This window comes from Electrophorus electricus, chromosome 3 (assembly GCF_013358815.1).
Source record: "Electrophorus electricus isolate fEleEle1 chromosome 3, fEleEle1.pri, whole genome shotgun sequence".
Classification (NCBI taxonomy): Eukaryota; Metazoa; Chordata; class Actinopteri; order Gymnotiformes; family Gymnotidae; genus Electrophorus; species Electrophorus electricus.
Genome location: NC_049537.1, coordinates 13,045,359 through 13,072,467, shown reverse-complemented (window position 1 = coordinate 13,072,467; position 27,109 = coordinate 13,045,359). Strand labels below are relative to the sequence as shown.

Here is a 27,109-nt window from a genome sequence, read left to right as displayed (position 1 = left end):
AGCCTACTGTGTGAACTGTTTCCACAGGCTCCATCTGAGCACAGAAACCTCAGACACCACATTATGCAAAAACAAAAGGCACTGCAGCTTGTACACAGAGGCCCAAGGCAAAATGGCTTACACCATGCCCCAAGGGGGAATAAAGGCAACACCTCCGTGCTCTGTGGGCCACTGCCCCCCTCCCCTCCCCTCCCCTCCCCTCCCCAGGCTTGCTCAGCCCTCCCACCTTCATCCCTCCCTCACCGCTGGCTCTCCTCAGCACTTCGGTTCATTTTCTAGGTGTCTGCGCCGCAGCTGGTGGCCGTGCTGCACATCTCCGCTGAGAGGCTCGCTCAGCCATGAGATTCCCATCAGGGCAGGCAGCCATCGCCATGGCCAGCCTCACCACCCCTCTCTGGCCCCCGCAGCAGGTAAAGGGCACGGAACCTCGGCCCGGGGTGTGCGTGCATGTGGGGGCCGGCGCCACGCCTCAAATTAGAACTCCGGATGCTGCCGGTGGGGAGTCTCAATCCGCGAGAAATAACTCGAGCCTGGCAGGGAAAGATTTGGCAAGACAAACCAAGCTTGTCTGGATGACCATGGAGAGATTAGAGAAGGCAAAGGTCTAAAGAGGAATGAAGTACTGTATATATGATCTTCAGTTAAGGGGTAACTTCAGGGATTTGATACCATTATCAAAGTCCCTCCTTAAGAATTGAGAATGATAATAAAATTCATAGCATAAAGCTTTTATGATTTTCTGAGAGAAAAAACAAATATAAAGTCGCATGTTTCTAATATTGTAGAAAAATGCACAATGCGCAGAAGACATTAGACTCTGCCCTAATGTACTAGTGTATTCGGTCCTGCTTGGCTCCACCAGAGTGCATGTTCTGCAAGCTTGTATTCACCATAAAGTATTGCAATAAAGATTAAACTCCATTTGGACTGTAATAGCCATCATATGAGGGCCCTTCATAAACCATGCCTCACCATCTCCACAAGGAGCCATTACGCAAATCAACAGGCAGCTGATGGGAGCCTGAATGAGGCGCCTCCATGTGCACCAGTGCCTTTCATCCGGGATGTTCAAGCCTTAGAAACATTTTGATAGCCTGAACCCTTTTCTAACAAGACCCTTGGGACCTTGCAGGGACGTGAAGACAGTGGGCAACACTCAAAAAACCCACAACTCCCCTGCAGAAAAGGGAAAGTGGGAGAAATTGCATACATCTCGCATGATCTGAGACCAACTGTCATGACCAAAGAGTTAACTCGCAAAGAGGTCGATAATGTCCAGAGGATCTGCATGCTCCCAGCAGGCACACGTCTTCTTCCGCTCCGGACGCTGCTGGAAAGCCACTGCGAAGCACCCTATGGACAGGAACACTCCACCATTTACACCTCCGCATCCAGTTTTTGCATCCAGCTGGAGGTCACGTGTGCACAGATGGCGTTGTGATGGAATGCGGTGGGCACACTCAGAACGCCAGCATCGGCCGAGAGCACATCTGGCCATCGTGCGTTCCTCATCTTCACTACCCCTCGACATGATAACAAATCAAAAACAAAGCCTCCACATCATCACCCCCAGCAGACGCTTTGTTTCATTAATGGTGCACTTTCTGCTGTGGTGGGGAGCGTTACATTCTCGTCTGACCTTTGGCATCTCGCACTCTGTGATGGCAAATAAAATCTTCCTGAGCCTTAGCCCATGTGCTTCTTGAGCCTTAGCCCATGTGCTTCCTGAGCCTTAGCTCATGTGCTTCCAGCCTGTGGAGCCAGACTTCTCTCTCCTAAATGCAAAGCAGCAATACCATTCAGCATGGCGTACACCCCGCAACCGCCGCTCCCCAGTGATGACTGGAACACCCATTACTCTTGTCGTGATTATGTTATTGGTTAATAAATCTATTCGGGGGAATTCTCCCCAGGGCTAAAAATATACAGGCTCTCAAGAGAGGTAAGTGGAAATAAATAAATAACAAGGACATAATGGAGACCTGTCAACGAAGCTCATTGGATTCACTATCAGTCCCAAAGCCTCAGTAGTGCTGCCTACAAACATATCTAATGTTATTTTTTTGTAGGTAGGAACATAGGTAGAGCAATCTGCTATATATTGTCTAGAATGCAGACTATATCCCTTATGATTGATATTATATGTGAGAATTAATTGGTACTGAAATTGCACAAAGCAAATGCTTTATCTTTTCTTTTTACTTACATGATTTATTCTTAGAAATTACACATACTGTTCATTCCATCCCAGTATACTTCATCAACGGGAACAGAGTTATACTGACAGCAGAATCTCATAAATGAGGAACTGATGAATTTCTTTAAAAAACAAAACTCATGCAGAAACTCCTACTTGAAAGCGCAGTACCTAATAAGCAATGGGGGACAAACAACAGAATATTCCAGTTATAAAATATTAAAGTTATAAAATAGTAACACTGCCCTGTAACGATTCCAACAGGAAGAGGAAAGAGGCAGAATGCATATACAGCAGGTGGTTTATTAAGCGAGGGAAACACAAACACGAAGGGCAAAATAAACAGAGGCTAGGGGAAAAGGCAGGTAATACACGAACTAGGCAAACGACAAAGCAAGGGTGACAACAGCAATAGCAAGCGCAATCGCAATCGCAATCGCAATCGCAATCGCAATCGCAACCTAGACACGACAGGACAAACCTAACTCACCAAAATAACCGACAACTAGAAGGCAAAACCCAGGGCTTAAATAACCAGAACAATCAGGGATTAATCAGACACAGGTAAACATAACAGGGACAACCAAAACACGGACAGGAACTGAGGAACAGAGGAGGGGCGGTAAAAACGAAACCAAGGAACGGAACAAGGAGTGAAGGAAAACAAAGACATGACAGGGAAATCAAAGAAACAGTGACGCCAGGAGGGTGGCCGTTCGTTACATGCCATGAATACATGATTCACCCTCCCCTTGGTACTTCCCCCTCCTTCTCCTCTCTTATTTTTAAATAGGCCTGCTATGTAAAGGCAGCAGCCCTGCGTTTAGGTTATTCTAACCATCAGTTTCTTTCATGTCTTTTGAGGTATTTATAAATTAGTTTGGATATATCAGATGCATCAGAGCCTTTTAAACCCACAGACTTTTAAATCCAGATTCCTATTAAAGCGGGAATCCTGGGAGTGTGGTGTTGTAATATTTGTTCTTTTAGGTGAAGAATTGCAGTGTAGCGTGTAGTGCAATATTATGGGGTGACAGAAGAATCATTGCACACCCATGCTGTGTCAAGCCCACAGGCCCTGTCGGGCCATAAAAGGTCAGAGGAACAGGACTCCGCCCCTGGATAACTGTATAAGGCAGCAGCTGTTCAGCAACAGACCTCTGAATGAATCTGACCAGAAAGCCAATGTGGGTGGCCACAACAGCACCGACTCCTTCGCTAAGTGGAACAGAATAAAACCATACCATCTTAGGCATGTGTGGGGGTTTTGTTGCGGTTTACTTCTCATTTCACTGCCAGCTCACTGAAATGGTAAAATGTGTTAACTGTATATATCTATGTACCATAAATTAATAAAACTTTTATTTTGTCAAAATCAATGGACACGGTTCCTATAATGCATTATTTGGGGTTTTAAATGCAGGTCTCTGTCTATTTGGATATAAGGAGTTCTCTCTATTACTGGAGCTGCTTAACCTTTGTGTAATTTATCTTTTGTAAAATTATTCAACCCCTACGTACAATGTCCTAGTTTGGAGCCTGAGGCATTAAAACCTGAGGTTGAAACTGATGATTTCTGGGGGTAAAATAAGCTTTACCTTGCCTACTTTTATGAGGTATTGTATCATTTTGTACACCTTTACAAACAACTATACAGTACATATGTAAATACGAAAGCTATAGCAATGTGATGTTCTCTGTATGTTCACGGGACATTAGTAAAATTTTGCAGGATAGTAACCACGATCTCTTCAACTGGCCTGTTACACCAGAATGATAGAGTAGAAAGAATGTCCCTATTCAGACTTATAAGCCATAAGCCATAATATAGAGAATTATTACATACATTACTGCAAAGTAAACACACCTACACAGAAGTACAGACACTTCGTCTCTGACCAAGCTTGTAATCCAAGAAACATGAATACACACACACACACACACACACACACACACGCTAATTTCTAATAATTTTGCTAATCTTTGTATCAAACACACACTCACATAATACACAAGAGACAACCATTCACATACACATACAGACACTCACACATGCATGCACGCATACACACAATTGCAATCCACCATCAAGCGCCTCAAGCCATGCCTCTGTAAATCAAGAATCACATGACCCACTGGGACAATGACAGAGTAATCTATACGCAGAAGACCTCACCGCCACACACAATGAACTACTATTACTCCGACCACCGTCATTATTCCAGTATTACTGCTATTATTACCATCATAAACAGCATTACAGTCTGCTGTACAGGCATCGTTAGACCTCCCTCAGTGTGCTCGAATGGCACCTCTGGACCTGCCGAATTCAGTTCAGCAGGAGAATGACTCAGAGAGCAGTCTGTGACTGGAGAACTGTGAAATAATGAGGAGAGCCCTGGCTGTCGTTTCCCCTTGCTCCGATCAACAGATATACAGGGCTCACCGGTTCTTCCCCATACAAAGGAAGCAGTTGTGTAGATGCTGTGTCCCAAAATTAAAGACATTAAAGTAGTAAGACAAGTTTAATAATCTTTTTCAGATCACAGATAGGTACAGTGATACAGTGATTTTAAATGATCGACTAAAATTTCTAACTCAGTTGTTAACTGGCTATTAACAGTGTTCAGTCACACTGGAAGTGTTGCATTCGTGCAGAACACAGAAGGCTAAGGTGCTGCCTCTAGTGTACAAAGCAGATCTAATTCTGTATTCTGAGTTCACAGTCTGTGTAGGGATTAATCGCAGTAATCTCAGTGTTTGGGAGGGACGGCAGGGATCATATGGCATCACATATACCACGGGAACTTGTGAAGTCACAAAAGGAAGTGGCAAAAATGGTATTCTGCTCCAACACTGACTCCAGTCAACAATTCAAGAGAGGATTAATCTAGTAGGCCAGCATATCAAAGCATTCTTGTTGAATCATTATAAATAGAGAAAATTTGACTTTGTATTTTAATAGCTAATTAGTAGTGCCGATATGGAATAATGAGCTAAGAGCTCAGCATAGATCTAGCCAAAATATCTATGAAAGTGATCCATTACTAAAAGGAACAGATATTTAGTCAACTGGCAAAAACTTTTACAAGAAATCAATACAAGACAAGATTCAGTGTACTGACTCATTATGCTAACTTAGAAAAGTGTAAGACATGACTCAGACTGTTTACTGCAGAAACAACTACCAGCAATTATAGCATATTATCTATACAAGAAAGTGTGTCCCAAAGCTCCAGAATGATCTACACATCAAACCTTTTTGCATGGTAATGCGACTCTATGAATTGATGTGACGCTTTGAAGTTCTGTATCAGTGAGATCTTTTTTCTAACTGCAGCATATTAGGATGCATTATACTCTTAGGATGAACGACAGTGCTTCAGAAATACTATAGAGTATATTAGAGTAATATTCTTATTCGATGAAAACTCCATCCCATTCTTAGCTTTCACACTAAACATTATAACAGATGCACGTCTCATGTATACATCACTTTATAGTGCCACATTTTCCTGTTAACTTACTTAATTTAGATTTTTCATTCTTCTAGCTTTTTCAGCATAATAAGTGCAATTATATGTGATGACCAGAAAAAAAGAAGAAAAAGAAATAAAATCTCTTTGTAATAAGTGAACAATAAGTCAGAAAGAAGAGATAAGAAATGACAAACTTTGGAGAGATGTCTGTTAGGATGATGGCTCAAAAGGGCTAAATACACCCACTGGAGACAATTACCAAATGCAGTATCTTCTGCATTTGAAAAGCAGGGCTGTGGTGTTCAGAACAAAGTGATTTGTTGACAGTCAAATAGAAAAAAGGATGTATTCTTACAGTTTTTCAGTAGACATCTGATGGTTGCAGACTGACTGGAAATCCTTTTAGTTATCCTTTAACCTCAGTTGATATGCTGCAGACTTGGAGTCTGGTTTGCAGCTGCCTGCCCTCTTTGGATGGACCATCAATGTGGAGAGGAAGGAAGCTGGTTGGTATCAAGGAACCAAGACCAGACTATATGTCTATCTTTCTTAAGCAACAATTCAGTGGTCACAATGTAGACATCTCAGGCAAGAAGCTTTTGTATATCTGCCCAAGAAAGCCACGATTCAATTATTGCACAGATAATAGCGAAGGTCAGGAAGATGGATACCATTGGAGGAAGGGGGCATAGAGGGAGAAGACATGGGAAGGACAATTATGAAACAGACAGGAGTCCCTATGGCTGCTTCTTTCATTTTTCTTAATTACCAGGAAAAAAAAAATCCCTTTCCTCTGCTTCATTAGCTCCTTTGTTGAGCACTTACTGATGTCAGGGAGAAGATGGAAGGATACTGCAGCACAGAGGATGGAGTAAATAAATCGACAGGAGCTGTTAGGTTTATGCAGATTTCCAATTCCAGCACTGGTGATAAGGAGCCTGTGGTCCGGCTGACCTCTTGAACCCAATACGTAAGAGAAGCTGACAAATGAAAAAATAAATGTAGAGCAGCACAGGAGGTTAGACAGTATAGGCAAAAAAGAATTAATAGGTATGTGTGTGGATAAGAGAGGACAGACAAGAAGTGCTGCATCTCTGCGTTCCCTCACATTGCTAGAACTCTGCCTAATTTTGCCTTAATTTCCTTAATCATGTCACATCCCACATGCTGAGATACCCTGCTTCAAAATGGTCATTCAACTGCTATTGTCCTATTTGTGAGTCTTGCGCCTGCCTGTTAGAAGTCCTCCAGGTGCTCAAGAACTTCTCCAGCCTGTGTAGAGTCCACCCCTTATCCAATACAGCCACTCAAGATGTCAATCTGGCCTGTAGCGTCCACAGGCAGGGGAAAGCTATCAGGGTCCAAACAAGGGTCAGACACCATTGCTTCCTCAAAGGCTGCCATGGTAACAACAGGCACCTGATAGCCCTGTCTACTTATCCTCCTCTCTCTTTTTCTTTCATGCATTAAAGTTTGGGGATAACATGTGGCAGTGAGGCTAAGGGCTGAACATTTGGCTGAAACTGTTCATTCAAAAGGAGACACAGAAGGCACTTGTCTGAGGTTTTATTAGCCGTCTGGCACATGACACTTTGTCTGGGAAACAAGGCCCCAGAGTCTTGGAAAGGAAACACGATAGACATCCCTTGATTTTTATGACGAGATGTTACTTGTTCCACAATCTCCATCATAACTTTTCCAAAAACAATGACTCACTGCACATCAAGCTCCAAGTTCTATGTTGCTTTCAGTGCCTGAGCTCTGAGGCGCACTTCTGGTGAGCACGGCCTAGACAAGCTGCCAGAACTCCTTCTGCCGCACCACTGATGTCCCTGTCTTGTCCATTACACACTGATTTGTGCCTGTACACCCCACACTCTGTGCACAGTGCAGACGAAGTCGCTCTCTGAGCTGCCTCACTAGATTAATCCTTACTGGGTCAAGGTCAGACATCGCGTAGCTGACAAGTGTGTCAAACAGCATGGCAGGGTCCTATTGCAATTTAAAATGCCCAATCTTGCCAAGCTCCACTCGCGAAGGTGCCGCTTGCAAAGAATAAATGCCTACTGCATTCACCTGGTGACAAGATCACGGCTCTCGTGGCCCATCTCAACATGACAATCACCAGCGGGGTCGCATTAACCAAAGCATTAGCTTTCTGGGTGCAAACAATTAGCGAAGTGCTAATGTCAACGTGTGGGGAAATAAAAGTGGCACATTAGCAAGTTGGAGGCGCAACCTTTTCCGCCGCACGCCCACCGGTTTCAGGCTGCCGCCATTTAGATGCGTTACATGCATGTGGTGGACGAGGTTAACATAGAGTGGACAAGGAAACACAATCGCCATTACTATTACCCAGATCGCTTATTTTATTTGTTGTTGGTTCATAAATGATAATGGTTTTACTTCCCCCCCAGCTGAGGCCTGATTTGTTACCATCAACGAGAGTGGCAAAGATTGAAAGCCTATTTTCATAGATTGGTAGTGGCATCAAGGAAAAAAGGTACATTGATTCCTGAGGCCAGAATAGTGCTGTGCCCTGAATAAATTAGTTGTGTATCGGCACAACCCTGAATAGGAGTTTGGGATATGATATTACTTCTCTAGATTGACTGTTTTCCAAATTTTGTGTGTGCTTTCTGAATCTCAACACTAAATCAAAAGTACTGATGCCACTAAACTCTTGAAAACATTGGCAGGTATTCTTCCAGTTAAATAAAGAGTCATTATATCCACATACACCCACCTTAACTTCCCTTATACTGTTCAAAATGTGAAATGGATTTCAAAGGAGAGTGCTACCAAAATTCATAATTTAATAGGCCTTCCTTATACCCTGGAGACAGTTTAGAAAATGTTAACCAGCATTCTGTCTGTTTATTCTGTGTTAACTTTGAGATAGAATAGGTACTGTGTAGACTCAGTGGAAACTCTGAATTCTTTGACTTCACTGTGCATTTTTATACAGATTGTTAACGATGAAGTGATCCTTTCAAGTTATTTACACTCTTCTGTTTACTTCTTCTTACCGTATTTGGTTACGCTCCAGGCATACGTTATTTCAAGAGAGATCTTGCTGTCTGTCTGTCTGTGTGTGTGTGTGTGTGTGTGTGTGTGTGTGTATACCTGCATGGTGTCAGATGCACTAAGTACTAAAGGCTGTAACATAAAAACAATTCATTGTTTATGACGTGCCCAGTCCCAGAAACCCAACAAAGAAGGGAGGGAGAGAAACACAGCTGGGGCAAAGACATAGAGAGCCAGCATTAATACATGTGTTAACACTGAAAGCAGCCCATTCCACTCCATTCATCAGGGTGCAATGAGAACAGCATCCACCCCACTGCGAGCCTCATTACGTGCACCTGCTGTGCCTACTACTGCATAAACCACAGGGATGGAAACGTGTTAGACCTGAAGATATGTGGCCGATACCCAAACCAGGAACAAACTAATGCTTGAACGCATGCTGCCCAAGCCTCCCCTCAGATCACTCTGATTAAACTCTAGTTTCACCATCACCAATCAATTAGCCAATTAGCTTGGGTACAAACAAGTACTTTTGTACGGTGGGAGATGAGTAGCACTACTTTTATGCGCCACATTCCCACATTCTGCAGTGTCACTTCTCCCAGCTTCTCCAAGTTTCCCCAGGGCTTTGACTTCAGCTGGGCTCAGCGGATTGCGACTGGGTTCTGAGATTCGCTGAAAAGTGCAGTTGGGCCAATCTGTATTCTCGTAACCATGAGCCACATTAGAAACTATTGCAATAAATACTGGTTGAAACTAACAGCAGGCTGAATTCATAGATAACACATTTAGCCCAGTAAAATGTTTTGCAAGGCAGAGCTATATCAATATACTCATGCAAATTGGCAGTAATAAGTGTCACTAAGACAAACCACAAGAAGCGTAAAACAGCATAAACTGCGTATAAAAATAAATATTTTATTGTATTTTAAAAGCTCTGCACTTTTTAAATGAATATATGAATTCTTTCTCCCCATCGGCTGTTCCCAGTATGGTAGCTCTCTCAGTGGAGCCAGCGGGCAGGGGGAGAAAGTCGGCTGAAGCGCCTCCTCTTGGCCATGTCACATGACCGAGCAGCTCAGCGCACTCACTGGAGAACACGTGGGGATCCACTGTGTCGCACCTCAGTGGTGGCCGCAGTATTTTTCATGAGCTCTGTAGCATTGTTTGCCTTCTACTCAGTGTACAGTAAGGTAAATTAAAGGGTTATATGGTCGTAGTATGTATGGCATAGGAATAGGAGAGCAATGAGTTCTGCTGTATTTCTTGTAAAATGGAATCACCTGGTTCTTTGTACCGAAAGTAGCAAAAGAGCAGGCTGGATGTAACTTATTGGAAAGGTCCCAGGATTGAGCACAGACCTGGGACTTTTTGATATACTTATTTAGATACCTTGTAAATCAAAGCAGCCTAGTTATTTTCCTAGAGACCTGTCATACAGACGTATTTTCCACACAATATTCCCGTTAACTACCTTACTGAGCCTTTTCAGGTGCACCGAAAAGGTAGTTAAACTGTGTTAGGATAGGGGTGGATCTAAAGTCTGCTTGAAGTTAGACCTCCAGGAATAAGACTAGAAACCCCTGTAGAAAATAATATACTTAGTTTGGTTCTGTGATATACTGAAAGCCCAGATGGGCTTTGAATAATTAAATGTAATTACTCAACAAACAACTGCTTAAATATATTCTTTGAGTCAGTATCCTAATTCTAAATTCCACACTAGATTGGATCAGCAGCATTACAAAGTAGAGCCCTACTCATAAATTTATTAAGCAATTTCAAATATCCAGTCATTTCGATTAAATATTAAGTAGGCTGAATTCACACTTGACCAAATGAAAGGGAAACCGATGTAGGTCACTACAGGCCTTGAACGGTCAGCAGCTGCTAGATGCCTGCAGTGTTCAACTTGTTGCATTCTATAAGCGGCACCCATGAGCAGCTTTCTCCACTGAATGCACTGGCTGGCCAGCACTGACATCCATTCCCCTGTTCTCCAAGCAGCCGCATTGGCTGCAGTACACGTCAGAACGGTTTCACAGCAGGTCCCAGGTTGACCATAGAAGATGCAGCGTGAATACACAATGCTATGCTCGGCAGCGGGAGGCATGAATTACAGGCGTATGTCATAAAGCTACTAATGACTTTCATCTCTGGGCCTGTGTAGTGTGTAACCAAATGGGATTTATTCCCTCCCCGAAACATGAAGGTAAACATAAGCCTGTACTGAATGGGTGACTGAGTCGAGCAGCAGATTAGACTCTCATGCAGGATTACTGATGAATTTGATGAATTTGAAACTTTACATGCGCAAATTGACAGTTGAGAAATATTTAATCGTTTTTTTTCTAAAAGAGATTATAGCTGTCCTGAAGTTAGTTTAAACAATAGAGCCTACTCTTCTTAAGATGATTATCACTACAGTGGTATTGCCTTACTGCATCACTTCACTGATTTATATCATGTTTTGTATTCAGACATGATTGCATATATAAGATGATGGAATTTCAAAACATAACCAGAAACACAGCAGCAACAGTGCCCAGTGGACCCCTACTCATAAACTCTGCATTATGTCACAGTTGTGATCAAACCATATGACTTCTTGTCACATTTATGTTCCAATGCTCATTACTCCTATACATGCAGCACAATATCAATGATTAAACCATGCAAAGCAACCAAATCCATAATGTTATGGAAAGCAGCACTGCGGCCCTCTCTAAGTTATACAGTGTACAGATGACACACAGTGCCAGTGTTGTCTCGGTATCCCCATTTCAGATCTAGTCTAAAGTAGTTTATTTTATTTTGGAGACAGCTCAAGCCCTGAGGCATTTCCCATGAATCTTTGCTCTGCTGCTATAATCACTTTGGCATGGTCTCCTCTATGCTGCGGGTTTCATTCACAGCATTGTGATGTATGTTGTAGCTAGCATGCTGCAGACAGATCCTGCATCTGTGCATTTTAAACAACACCCACTGCGGGTACAGGCAACAAACATGATTCACAGCGAAGTTTGAGTTTAGGTTCAATTTTAAGAATTTTGGTCTGGCAGTGCACACAAAACAATGTTTACATATATTGTATCACACAGTTCCACCTGAAATGTCTAAAACAGATATTCTGCTGACATAAATATAGCATTATGGTAGGAGTTAAGTGATAGTTTGGTGAGCTTCTATATTGCTAGAAGCCGCAATGGTAGCCTGAGGGCATCGGAGGGCAAAGGATAAAAATTCTGCATGAGACATTAGATATGAGATAGGGGAAAAGCTCACAGGAGATTACCATACACTATTGTACATAAAAAAAAAGGAATAACCTTTCCAGTAGACATAATCAGTCTTTATGTATTGACTGTCTGTGTTAAATAAAGAGCTGTGGCTCTGTGTGCTCTCTTGTAATTTTATTTTAGTGTAAAACCAGTCAAAGCAGCAGAGTAAATACAGCACTGCATTTACATAGGAGCCCTGAGAGTTGTAGATCTTTAATATTAATTGACATATATTTAAGTGGCATTTTGATTGCTTTTAATCATCATGTTCAGCCTCTGACGCTCAATCTTGTAGCTGTCGTTTACACTGGCTGCCTTGGGGTGCGGGACTAGCGAGTAACAGGGAAAGTGTGGCAGTGCGTGCGCGCATGACAGAGAAACTCATTCATCTCCATTGAATCAGTCAGGAGAGGGTCTCGCGTATCGCAGACAGATGACTGACAACAGCAAATTAAAGGCAAACACAAGGTAACGCAAATCACAGCAACCCCCCCCCCCCCCCCCCCCCCCCCCCCACGGAGCCATCGCCTCCGGGAGCCGCGTGCCCTCCCTCCCTTGCTGAAGTCAACACGGCCTGCAAGACACGTGTTCCCTTAGACACACATTCATCGACCCCATTTGGACGTGCTATAAAACCAACAAGTATGGCGGCGCGGGGCGCGTGAAGAGGTTTGTCAGAAAACAAGGAGGGTGGTGTGGCTATAGGGTGTGATCAAGAGCAGAGCGCATGCTCTGTAGCTCAGCTCCAGTGTAGCTCAGCACAAACCTCAATCATATCCTCTTTGTCTCTCACTGCAAATGAATCCTGCACAGGACAACCTTATTTCAACCCTTCAATTAAATGTTTGCTCTCAAATAATCAACAGCTGTTTTGTCTACAGATCAATAGGAAGCCACTCACTAAAATTTTGGCTTTTTCCTCCCCCAAGATCCCCTGACAAATTCCCTTAATTATATAAATAGGTTCATGCATAAATTTGCATTTGCTAAATGTAATTCCTAAGCAGGTTTAGAGAGATACAGAGGGAGGCCCAATCGAATTAGCTATAAGACAGATAACTGCAGCTCACTCGGTTATATCTTTTGGCTCCTTTGAAACACAAACTCAGGCTGCTGGCAAAACAAAGAGGCTCTTGATACTGTATATTGTCTTTTCGAGCTAGAAAATCAATAGACTCCAATTGGTGAACCTGTCAGCCATCAGCAATATGTAATACCTAGGCTGATTCAACATTTGAAGATGATGACGTTTATTAATAGAGACACTCCTTGTGTGTGATGTTCTGGGGGTGACAGAGCATAAGGCAATGGTTTACGCATGTGCACCTTTCAAGCAGCTTGGACCAAGTGCTGTTGTCAGACCATTACACTGCCAAGGACGAGGTAGTGTGATAAGGGTAAGCAGTGGGTACATAGCTCTGATCTTTCAGTGCTCTTTACAGCTCCTTTGCCAAGTGTCTTTGAACAGCACAAGCAACAAATGATCAGTGCTAGGGTAAGATCCTTGTCTCAGATACATGAGTACTCTGTACTGGAGTTACTATCATCTGATTGGCAGTGAAACAAAACAAATGATGAGGTTAAAAAAAAAAAAAGCTTGTAGCACATGCCTCCTTGCATCTATAATAATGGAATTTATTTGCTAGAGTCTAGAGTGGTGTTTACTTTAAAAAAAAGAAATCTTGCCACACATACACATATGGAAACACACACTATGCTACATCACTAACCAACTCAATCTTTTTTGTCCCATTGTATCTCTTCTCCTATCTCTGTAAATCCAAACCAGTCTCCCATACAGTGGGAGTTACTGAACCTCTGCAGTCCTTAGTATGCGCTCTGTATTGTTTATGACCCTACCCCTGCAGCAGGGAATATTTCTCCTGAAATTGCACGCCTTCATGTTATCATATCTAATTTTGATCCCAAACATTATCTTTGTTTTGCCTGCCACCCAATTTTTCAAAACCAATTTACAAGCATTCTGTCTGGGTCAGGCCTGCAATTGGATTCTCCGAGATTCCATTTGGGGGTCCTTTCAGCTGCCTCTGCTCTTCTCTTGGGTTTGTGCTTATATGGTAAACTTGTTTAAAATCCCCTTTTCATTGTGTAGGCTTTCAGCTCTGGGCATCAAGTCAAAAAGCTTTATATTGTGTAATTACATCTGCATTGAGAAAAAGACACAGATCGGAAGTCGTAACACAGAAGGGTAGGCTGAGCCCTCCTGACCAGAACTGCTTTTCCCTGGTACTTTGAAGAATAATGATCATCATTACCCCATAGAGAAAGTGCTCAAAGTGGTGTTCGCTCTGCCATCAGACAATGATCGCTCCTCTGGGAAAGTTTCACAAATCGGAGCCTAGGCTGGTAACAGAGATAACAGGGTGGAAGTCCACCATACTGGCTTCAAACAATACAAAAACTTCTTGCTATGCTGCCTCCACCTGTAGAGTCGACCTTTAGAAGAGTGGGTCATGCGCGAAATGCTTCAGCTTTTTGGGAGTTCTTTTTCATGGGACATTTGTTCCTCCTGTCCCAGGTGCCAGATGCCAGGCCTCGCCGGAGTTTATCAACATGCCATAGTCACTGCTGGACCCCATTGAGAATCCAGACAGCTGTGTCTGCCAGCTGTCTGTATGCAGTCCCGCAAAATAACCCAAGGAGATACCACAGCTATGGCATATACACATGTTGCCTTTAAATCACATCATTGTTAACTAGTAGGATTGTGTAAACCAGTAGTGAAGTTTGTAAAATGCATTAGCATGGCATAGTTTTCTCCAAATAATATGTTATAATAATTATTATAAAATGTACAGACATATCATTGTTTAAATGCTCTACGTTATTGGAAACACACATTTTTCCCCTACACTCACTGTCTACTTTGTTGGTTATGGCTATTTTATAACTGTTTTGTTGTTGTTTTTTGCTGCATCATTACAGATTGTAGTCCATTTGTTGGCAACAAAAATTTGCCAGGCTCCTTTAACCCCATTTATCAATGGTCTTTTTCAACAACACAACTGCTGAACGGATATTTTATGGGTAGCATTCTCTACACAGCAGTTGCACTGATGCATTAGCAACATGGTAGTAGTTGTTGTGCTGTCGTGAGTGTAGCTGCGACTGCAGTGTTGCTGGGGTATTTACGCTTCTCAGTGTCACTGGGATGGGAGTGATCTGCCACGCAAAAACATCTAACCAACAGTGGATGTGTGGACAGAAACTTAGCCCTGAGTTGGAAGATGGCTAAGGCAAACTTTGCATTCCAATCAATAGGCTACATACTCAAAGTCTACTGAATAACTTTACACATGTAATGTGTAAAATCAAATATATAAATTTTGATTACTTCCTTATAAAGCATGCTACACTGAATATTATGAAAGAATAATCAACAAGTATTTAAGACCCTATCTTATGCCAAGTCATCAATAACAATCCATAAAAAACAATTAGGAACGGATTAAAATTTAAGTGTATGTTTTTTTGTTTTGGGGTTTTTTCAGCCATGTCCTATTTTGCCAAAATTTTTCTTAGATTATAGTGACCAGAAAAAAATGAGTGAACAAAACATCCTTCATATCTCGCCCCAGTGTTGCTGAGAGCCATCAGATTATGATGTGCAATCAAGTTCAGTGAACAGACAGATGGTGCAAGCAAATTTATACGCAAAATATTTTATCTTGGAGACTGGTGGACTTGGGAGTATATACCCTGCGATATTAAAATATCAGCTATGCTGGCAGACATACTAAGCTACATTAAGGCAGCAAAGGCCATAATCCCCTTGAGTCAGCAGATTTTGGTCCTCTGCAAGATGAATTCTGTGCTTTTGGGGGAACTGTATATGGGAAGGTCTGTATGCATGAATACGGTGCGTACAATTGAACCATACTTACATGAATTTCCTGCAGAAAGCTACTCAACCCACCACTCAATATGTTCTGTCCCCTGACTTAGATGATTACAGTAATCAGGATTTTGATCACTTTGTGTTTATTTACACTTATAAAAAGAGTTTAATGGAGAACTCCACCCCTACCAACCAAACCCCACTGATATCCTACAATGCCTGTGGTGTGATCATATTTATTTATTTATTTTTGTCTGATGATGAATATGGTGCAGGAATAATATGTGCAATCCCTTAAATCAACTAACCCATGCATATTAATGCTAGACAAAAATTTGCATGTTCAATTACAGTTTGTGGTTAAAGATTTGATTATTGCATTAATAGATTAATTAATTAATAGTGTGTTTGCTGCTGCTAGAAATGACTGGCCGGCTGAATTGTGTTTTTTCTAATGACCAAATACTTTTAACTTTTATTCACACTTTGCAAAATTAACATTATTACAACAGAATTACAACAGAATTAGCCAGGTGTTTTTTCCTTTGAAAAAAACAAAACAAACATAATGGCAATCCAACAGCTAGAAGCTGAAGTGATTTTTGCTTGAATGTTTTTTGACACCACCACATGTTAACTTCTGCCCAACAAAGCCACCTATGAGGATAATAATAATGAGAGTTAATACTGATTTAGTTAAACCATTTCTTTAGTGATTTTCCATTTAGCACAACCCGTTGCAGTAAAGAACCAGGCCCTTGAACTGTGTAGCAGATAGTGGAGCTCATCAGTTTCTGCAGGTGTGCAAAACAACTCCTCAGGTTACTACCTGATTGCCCTCGTTTTGTTCCCTTCTTTGGGGAAGGAAGAGAGTGTGTTAGTAAAATCAGGTGGGTTTGTGAAGGGCTTAAACAAATGTTTGCCTACACTGCAGCCTTCTTGCTGCCTAGCTGCCTAAAGGCTGTTTGTATAAGCAACATGTGGCAGTGTTCAAATCTGAAAGATCTAGGATCTTGATCTAGGACCCTTGGTCGTTTTGCAATAAAACATTTACACACTGCATGAGATATCCCTTCCCACTTACCTTTATTATAGCTTAGTGGTTAATGTACTCTTCAGGTTTCTTCAGTGTTCCTCTCATCCCCATACACCCTGCCACAAACACACACACACACACACACACACACACACACACACACACACACACAGTCAACTTAATTGTTTTCAGTAAGTAAAAGGCAAATTCATTTTCACAGTCTTGAAAGAGGAGGTAATTTACTAATGGACTGAGGAATAACAGGGATAGCCTTTCTCTCAGATTCGGAAATATAGTAAAAGGGCATGGGTGAGTGCATTACTTTGTTCTCCCAATGCATTCAATAACCCTCAAAACCATTTAATTACCAAATTACCATCTCCACCTGCTCGGAATACACTTCCATCCCCTGCTACAGCTTCATGTCTACTCTTTTAATCACTCATTAACTACAATCTAGTCACACAAAGTATGTCCTGACAAAGGCTTCGCCCTATTTCACCACCTAAGGCTCCACCCTATTTCACCACCAGTGTAGAATGCATAAGAGCTATAGAACTGGACATCAACTAGTGGAGGAAAGTTATTAACAGTCACAAACATGACATGCATTTTCCCTCTCGTGCTCTCTGTATCCCTCTTTCTCTCACACACACACACACACACACACACACACACACACACACAAAGTACCCTCGCCCCCGTGTTGAAGCTAAACTCTAATGGGCGAGTGCGTTAGGTTTAAAAGCAAGGCCAGCTCCAGCTATCAGGGAAATGCTTCCCTCAGAGTCGCCATGGAGACCGAGATGGCAGGGACCTTTACTGAGCCAGTGAGAGACGACATGAGTGAGATCACGCAGGCCTGGAGTCAGTCTGACTTGCACACACCCACATCAGTAACACACTATCCAAGAACTCAGTTCACCTTGGATAAAGCTGTAGGCTTCAGCGTCATCTGTTGGCAGTTCTGCCCTGGGCTGAGGGCCAATACCTCAGAATAAATACAGTCAAACGAGCAGCTAATAGGTGAAGTCAACGAGATGCCAGTACAATCTGACTGCCGGCATTATGCTAACTTTCTAGTTTGGGATATCTTATGTGGTTCATATGGACAAGTGTAAAATTTACGCCACACGGCCAGCAACTGAACAGCCCCGATAATTAATAATCTACCTCTTCTTACCCGTTTCTATGCTGATGATTTTTCCATTTCATTATCAGTCTAATTATTGCATTTTCATACACATAATTACATTATACTAGCTAGCCAATACTGATTTGTCAGTATGTAACCAATATTACTGTAGCTTTTTTAAATATTTTTTATTTTAATTTTAATTTTATTATTTTATTTTATAATGAGAAAACAATGCTACCAGAATGTCATGATTGATGTTTAACATTTAAAAATATTAACTCGCTCCAACTCAAAAATGGTCACCTCCAAAATAGCCTGGAACTAATTGCCAGATTTAGCGTCCTGCAGCAACAGGGAAGTGCACATAAAAGGTCTGCTCAGCATCGTGGTGCTAAGTTTCTCCCAGCCACTGCAGCACTTCTGTCTGTAGACTACATTCCAAAAATGGACCTTCGTAATAAGAATCAAGAGACTCCAAAGTGAATGAAACAACTACAGTTGTACACCACACACACACACACACAAACCAAATAAATGCTACTAAATGATACTTGGTGTGTTTCAGCTTTTCAGTAGCTTATTCCTGCATTGGCAAATACCTCTAACGTACGCTTCCTTTAATTTAAAGACCTGTTAACATTCCCTGATGAGGCACGACAGAGTTTTTCCAAAACGTTACGTATTAGAGGAGGTTTGATATCAGGTTTGCTTTTCATTAATTGTTCATGCGCATATGAAAAGGGCTTGGATGAAACGACCAGGAGAAAGCCTCAGTAAGGTTGTATGGATCGGAGCTGAAAATCAGATCAACAGGATAGATCTGGCTTTCAACGAACCGGAGATACAGCTCACAGATTTAGGAGTCTTCCGGGTTTTGACTTCGCTTTTACACAGTTTTGATGTTTTTGAAAATGCTTTATTTTCATTGGGTGGGCGAGAGTCTATTGAAGCTACGGTAAAACCTACTGTAAAATCTAAGAAGTTCTGCTAGGCAGGTACGCGCTTATGAGAATTAGAAAGTTCGTTGCATTCTGACGTTGGATTTCATATCAAACTGAAGACTGAAAACCGTTAACTGAAGCCGAGCGGCTCCATCCTCATCAGTCACTGCGAACAGTGAATTCTCCGACACACTGTCCACAGCTGGTCAACAGCAAACGGCTGACATTTGATGCCTGAACACCCTCGGCTACCTAAAAAATGATTAGAAAACCTGGTGGAGATGAAGGGTGTGACAGAATGATGTAGGACAACAGATCGTAACAAAGGGGAAGGATTTTGTGCATGGTGCTTAGTGGTAAAATTGATATTAGGCTACATAACACTATAAGGAGACTTATAGGTTAGCACCCTATCTCTCCTCTACCTTTTATTCACAAAATAATCATGTTAAAGTTTACAGTTAATGCACACTGATCCTTCTAATCTACAATTTTAAATGATAACAATGTGTGGCAGTACATGCCAAATTGTATAAACCCTGGTTTATAAGCAGAAACTGATGGAAAGACATGTGATACTGTATATTTCTAGTCAAGTAGATTTAGTCAAGTAGAACAAAACTGTCACAGCACGTTTTCAAGTGAAAACAGCACTAACCCTTACACTCACACATTTCATATACACCTCATGCACCTAAGCATTGAGTGACACATCTCTGAGGAACTGTAGATTTTTTTTAGTCTTTTAAGTAGATACATTACAAATAGTGTAAAAAGGAGACAAAGAAGGAAAATCTGACAGGCAGCCATGGGAAAATGAGGCAGTGCCTAGTTAAAGACACTCGTTAGCTGACACCCATGGACAACAAAGTGCAGATGAGGAGGTATCTAATCTCTTAATCAGATCAGTAACAGAAGGACTGGTGGGTAGGACTGTCTGCAAACAGATGATAGTGCCCAGAACACCCAGCCTGCAATGAGTGTGTGTGGGGGGGGGTGGGGGGAGTGCGTGTGCGAGCGCACGCGTGTGCATGCGTGCGTGCGTGTCTGTGTGCATGTGTGCGTGCGTGTCTGTGTGCATGTGTGCGTGCGTGTCTGTGTGCATGTGTGCTTGTATTAGCAGGCCACTGTGGAGTGGCAGAGATTCACTTTAAAAACACTTCCTGAGGTGAATCTTCAAAAAACAGCTGCAGAGGGGGATAAACGTACTCAGCCTAAACACAACCCTGACCTGGAGCTCCTTGAGTCAGTCTCTCTCTCTCTCTCTCTCTCTCTCTCTCTCTCTCTCTCTCTCTCCCCATCTCACACTCTCCCACTCATTCTCCCACTCCCTCTCACTCACTCAATCTTCTCTCACTTCACTATCCCTCTTTCTGTCCATGTCCATTCCTGCATTCACTTTCTACTTCCGAGATCCTTGTCAGTCTTTTCCCCCTTCCTTGTCTCTCAGCTGCATATCATCATCAATTTGGTTCTCTTCCTTCATACTTTCATCTCTTTTGGTCTGTCACTATTTTTGTATCTCTCTCTTTCTCTCTCTTTCTCTCTCTCTCATGCTCTCTTTCTCTCTCTCTCCCCTGAAGGCTTCTGTCTTCTGAATAGTAGAGGAGTCGCTCATGGCAACAGGCACCAGAATGTGTTTATCCTGGTGAACACATTACTGTATCTACCTCTCTGCCTGGTTTACCCTGCCAGCCATTCTGCTTGCTGACAGCTGTGTGCATGCAAATCAAACAACCTCACCTTGTACAGCCAGTAGCTCACTGTGCAAAGTAAATATGTATAAATCAACACAAATGGGAATAGCATAGCAAATTCTTCAATATATTGCCGAGTTTGTGTTTTTTGAAGTTTATGACAAAAGCACATTTGGAGAGCAACCTGTGCAGTCTGAATAAAGAATCTCAAACCATAGTTGTTTGTAAATTCACAAAGACCACTACCTGAGCATTCTAAACAGCTAATATCATAAAATCCCAGTTTCAATCAGTTATGGTAAAATGTGCCATTTTACTCTTTCAGCCCACTTAATGACAAATGACTGATGACTGATATCCCCTGAGTATTTCAAACTAGATTTACATGACTTTCTACAATGAATTCACTCTTCCAGGATAATTTCAGTGTTCAGTATCATATATCAATCATCTTTTATTCCCTTGCAAACTTTTGCTTGAATACAGTTTTTCAATGTCACTCTGGGCAAAACACTAGAAGACAGAATATTAAAAATAATTTCCTTGGATTGTAATGTTAATACACATCCATCACCCAAAGTCAGAGAAAAGGAGGGGTCACTTCTAACCGATGAGACATTAATTGTGAATAACAACTCAATCACAGAGGCACAGAGCCTCAAAACTTTCCCCGACTTCAAATATGGCCGTGCTTTTTAGAAAGCTCTTTCTTACACATGGGCTGGTGGGAGGCATGAGGATGAGAAAGCATTATTTACTAGGAGAAAGGCACGCGACCGCACTGAAAAGAGAAACAAATTCCACGTTGTGCTCCTCAGAAGACGCCGCTGCCACAGGCGCTGGGCTGAGGAGTTACGATGGGAGGGAGCAAGAATGATGTTGGGCGCCGCCAACATGACAGCGGCCAAAAACAGAAAGAATATTCCAGAGAGTTGGTGTACCATGGGAAACGAAGGAAGGAAAGACACTTTGCCTGTGCCGCATCTTATTTTATATATTACATTACATCCAATTTACAGAAGGAGATTGGGGTGGAGAGCGCCTCTGAGATGAGGGAGGGGGTGAGGATTAGTATTAGGAACTGGGTGCTCTTTGCCTACTAGTCTTATTGTGCTGTCCACATCCATTGTGGAACCAATGGGTGTCTTGAGGTCTGCCTTTATGAGCTCAATCTGTGTGGGCACGTAGAATGAAGCATGCAGCTTTGGTGGCTCTAATATTCTGACCTATCACATCTATGGGGCTCTCAAATAGAGCACATGCATTTCTACATTTCAGAGTCATGCAGCCATGGAGACATAGAATGGCTTCGTAAATCACATACCGCTTGGATGCGGAAGCCAAGAGGCTAAGATGCAGTACTGTTCAGTTCATGTTCATCCATTCAGGTCTTTGCGGTATTTACATATCATGAATCAAATTTGCCTTCAGTTGGTTGTGTCACACAGATACTGATCCCCACTCTAATAACTTATAACATCCCTGTCAAGATATTTTAGAAGACAAGTAGAGATATGTATTTCTGTTCCACTCATGGTCTGTTATTCCCATCTCACTCATTCGAGTGCAAAATAAGAATTTCCATTGTGTTAATAATCCATGAGCTTTCTAGCTACTTGAAAAGCGGCATGTCACATGTCACAGGGTAGCTAAGTGCTATCCACCACAGAGAAACCTGCATTTATGGTGAACATTAGTTTCAAAGTTCCATCAGGTACTGCTTAAATCTATCATTGTGGCAGGACTCCAGTTATTTAATTCCCTAAAGTACAACATACTGACTTATCCTCTTATCCTCTGCATTTAATTAGATTTACTCCAGAGGTGTGGTGGAAACCTTAGAGTTCTTCTTGCTTTGAGAAAAGCATGGCCCCTAGAAGAATTTAGATACCTCTACCATCTTTCCTTAGAAATGGTGATGAAATTGGAATTCACATAGTAAATACATGGAATGATTATCCATGCACACATAGACCTACAAACACACACAACATTCAGTTCATACAATATTTTTTTTTCAGTGCCACAATCTACATTCTTTGCCTTCAGTTTGTGGATGAATTACATTTGATAGACTAAACAAAACATCTAAGACCTTACAGAAATATGTTGCAGTTAAGTTGCTTCAGACACTAAAAGGGTAGTTCGGTTATGCTTGCCAAGCAACCAGGAGTGAACATAAGTCACTGCATCTAGGTTCGGTACCATACGCTTGCTGACATTTTCCATATAATAGAATTTTTTGAATACCACTTTTCCTGCCTCTACAATAACCATTTGTGAAGTCATGAGACCTTGGGTGGTAAAGAAAAATCTGCAAATATTTTTGTGCATATTCTACTAAGAATACCAAAGACCAGGTCCATACAACCAGACATTTTGAAGAAGACAAACATGTTTTGGTTTTTTTTTTAATGAAAGCACTGTTTGGGTCAAAATGACATGATTCCAGCCATGTGTAGGATGGCAAGTTAATATTTGAATTATTTAAGTGACTGGCAGTTGACGTGGGCCGAATAATTGAGATCATTCACAGCTGGTTACATGGCTGAGGTCCAGGCATGCTTTATTTTGTCACAGCAAGTCGGGAGTGAGTAATCTGATTGCTAAAGTCAAACATCTGTGGTAATCAATCCGACACAGCAAAACACACGTCTGAGCCGTGTTCAGACCACGCGGACGTGAGCGTCTACTGGGTGTTGTCACAGTATAAGCCCTTTTTCACGAGAGTTGGGTTCTGAGGCATTATGTGCCAGTACCACTCGCAGGCTGTCACTGAGCAACAATCCACTGTTTCTTTTTCTTTTCTTCATGCGTTTCGGAGAGAGGCAGACTGGCGCTTTCGCTCTGTTAGTGTCAGAACGACTTTAGACATCCCCTCACCCGCCTTCTGGGATCAAGGAAAGGGGGATGGGAGGTATAAAAGCACACCACTCACATCTGCATAATTGTGTTGTTTATTCCATCCAAGCTGGACATTTGTGACTTCTGCTTTTATTTCGCTCTGACAGAACGACAGGCCCGAGATGATGGCATCAAAGAGCACGTGCGAACAGTGCTCAATTGTCTAAATGCATCTAAAAAAAGGAAAATTGTTACATTTTTCTTTTTCTTTCATTCTTTCTTGCTTGCTGGAGGGTAAGAGTCAGAGTGGCACACACACTCATACCCCACCCAGCCCTACCTATAGCCCCAACACACACACACACATACACACACACACACACACACACACACACACACACACACAGCAAAACAGAAGCTCTTCCTCGTGATCCTCATGATCCATAAGGTTTGTCCAAAAGCCACGTCCCAGGTTGGTGTCAGCACGGTAGACCTGACCACCTCTGTTTGCTCCATTTCAGTCTGGGTCTGTGTTTATTCAGTTACTTGAGGGTTGCGGGCTAAGTCTAGGTATCTGTGGTCTCATCTGGAGGGGAAAAAAAAACCTGCTTAGGAGACAATCTCCAACCTGTTCAGCTAAGCTGCCTCTCTGACTGTGTGGGCACAACAGGGTCCTGGGCACATGGAGAACTCTTTCTCAAGAGTTCCGCTGCAAAAGTTTGGCATTTTCTCCCTACTTGTGTCTCCGATCACGCACGTAGACCTAATTCCGCAGTCTGAGCTCCCACAGATGGAAATGCCGTCACCACATTACCACTCCCTTGGCCAAAGAATAGTTCCTTTATATCCAACCTTAAAGGCCATTGATCCACAAGGCCTAATATTTTTACATAAATATTTTTGGAGTAGTGAGTGCAGCCTGGGTTCAACAGTACATGCATGTTTTAGGTTGTTTTTTAACCAAAGGTTTCAATACAATGAGAAGCAATGACCACTTTGCTTACAAATGAGCACTAATGAGCAAATGTAATGAAAGACAGAAGCAGTGCTGAGCAGGTACTGTGCTCTATTAAGCAGACATTTGTACTGTGACCCCATGGCAAGACTAATTCTGCTTTCAAAATTAAAGTTCTCTGAGGTGAACTTGCCATCATTGCGCTGCAGCAGTTTGGCAGAAATTTCTTTATTTATGCATGAGAAGGTACAGCCACCCATTCAGCAAACTCCATTCTGAGTACAACAAAACACAATTAAAGAAAGCTTTCCCACTAAAAAGGTAATTTACTGTAAATTCAATTAAATAAAAACAATTAACATAAGATGTTGCTCAGGCTTTAAAAAACTGTATGCATACAGTGTGATTCTGTCAAGTGACATGCAATAGAATCTAAACTATGAAACATAAAATAAATCATGATGGAAGGCAGAAAGTTAGAGTTATACTAAATATATAGCTCTAGCACTAGGTGTAACTGAAAATAGTTTGTAACCAAATTATTGCTGAAAATTAAAACTGCAGATAGATGAAGCCCTGTGGCACTGCCTGAAGATTTGTTGGATTTACCGTAGCTGGGACTGGAGGGTCAAGACCAGCCACTCATTGTAATGCACCCTTATTGATGGTATTGATTACCCATTTGTGAAGGCACATCTAGCCGTTATGCTGGAACACAATGACTGCCCACAAAGAAGAGCAAAACCTCCCAAGGCTGGAGAGGGCTGCCTCACACGGGAAATGGAAATCTTTGATTTCTTGCCTTGAATGATAATGTAATAGTTTGAGGCATGGCTTTCTGAGAAGAGGGTTGTCATTGCCATCTCCACTTGAAATTTCGGGCTGGTGGCGGTGTTTGGGATGATGTAGCACTAAAACCTAAAGAAAAGAGGTTGACAGGCGTAACCTCCTCTCTATCTTGAGCACATAGGTACAGTTAAGATGAAGCTCTGCAGCTCCATTACCCTCACAGAGGCTGGGCATCAGGGTGAGAGCAACACTCTTAGTGGGACTAATGTCTCTGCTGGCAATAGGGGTCATGCCATCTTTCCCGCTAGAACACCACCTCAGTCCTGTTAACCTTATACTCAGTGGGCTTTGGACAGAATTTTTTGTTTCTAATGTGTATAAGAATAGAGTCCAAAACAAGGAGGCAGTGGGGAGAGAGCAGTGCTGAGAAAGAAAGAGAAATAGGTTTTCTTCATCATCAAAGACACACTGTGAGATGTCCTCCGCCCTGTTTTCTGAGACAACTGTCATTTGTTTGGTGTGCATTAGCCACAGAAAATGACAGTGAAGGCAGTGAAAAGAGGAGAGTGAGACACAAAGGGGGGGAGACAGAGAGGGAGTAGGGGGATAACGGTGGTATCTATCAGCCAGAGAGAGATAGAGAGATATTGATCTGACTATACCTTGAGGACTGGCACAACAGAACCCACAAAAGATGGACAACTACAATAAAGATCCACAACCCCAGTCCCCTCCTTCTAATACTCCACCACCTTTATCCTCATTCTTTTTTACTGTACTGTGCAGAATGATACAGTTCCTCACTCTTCACCTTGCACTTTTCCTTCGACTGACTTCCTCTCTAGGGTAAACACTAGTGATAGCACAATCTCTGTGATGCGGTCACTGAAAGGCTTTTTAAATTATTTATCCTTATTCTGTAATTTCGGTAATCACTAATGTGTCACACGCCCAGAACCTAAAGTGCATTCTGTCTTTCCTTTACATGCTTATTTTATAAAATGGAAATTAAATGTCAGTAAAATGAATATGGAAATGAAACAAACTCAAAAATTAACTGCTAAAGTGCAGAACCCACGAGTATCAAAAAGATCCAATAACAGCACAAAAAAAGTAGCTTAATACAAGTTACTGCCAATTATTATTATTTGATTCAGAAAATAATTTAGTCTCTTTTCTTTACAGCAAATGAACATCCATGCCCTTCAGCAATGTTTTCCTAACCAACACATACTGCCACATCAACAGACAATCTTGGCTGCGATGTGAGCAGAGTACACATTCAGCCTCATAAGACCTGCCCACTTGTTCATCATCGGTTTGGTCCACAGTGCCCCAGTCATCAGAGACCAGCCCAAATGTGGAATCTAGAAATGCAAGGTGTTGGATGTTGGATGCCGTTTGATCTTTTCAGTCAAACAGTTGGATCTTATTGGCGGGCAGCGTGGGAAACTCAACACTCTTCTGACATCCAAGGCGCACCACAACAGTGTCAAGGTTCTCCTGTGCTTCGGGAGCAGAAAGCCAGTGTGGTGTAGCTCTCACACTCCTGCTCTCCTTCTTCCCACCGCATTAGCCAGGTGACACGGAACATTGAGTGGAACATCCAATAATTGTCCCCACACCACCCCCCACCCCCCAGCTTGTGGCCACTCTCATTTGTAATGTGAGGAGAACATGCACAGGTTTTACCCTTTACAAAAAGCAATTCATCAGGTCAGTACAGCGAGACGTTGGAGAGAATGAAGTCATTGAAGACACAATGGCATTTTCACCACACCTCTTTTAGGCTCTTTCACTACTGTGTAATGGTTTAATATGGAGAGAGGAATTAATAAAGGTTATTTCAAGTGATGTGACTGT

At 42.1% G+C, this 27,109-nt stretch overlaps 1 protein-coding gene across 7 annotated transcripts in view; it reads right to left on the bottom strand.

The window, feature by feature from the left end:
- LOC113571658 (cadherin-22) overlaps window positions 1-27,109 on the bottom strand; it is a 127,530-nt gene that overhangs the window by 79,017 nt on the left and 21,404 nt on the right. For 6 of the 7 annotated variants that reach the window (XM_027000729.2, XM_035524607.1, XM_035524610.1 and 3 more), the window contains exon 2: window positions 16,931-16,998. The gene's annotated coding sequence lies outside the window, so the exon portion shown is untranslated. Of the gene's footprint in view, window positions 1-6,031; window positions 6,145-6,501; window positions 6,589-16,930; window positions 16,999-27,109 lie in introns of those variants that run through there. The other variant, XM_035524608.1, reaches the window with a different exon arrangement.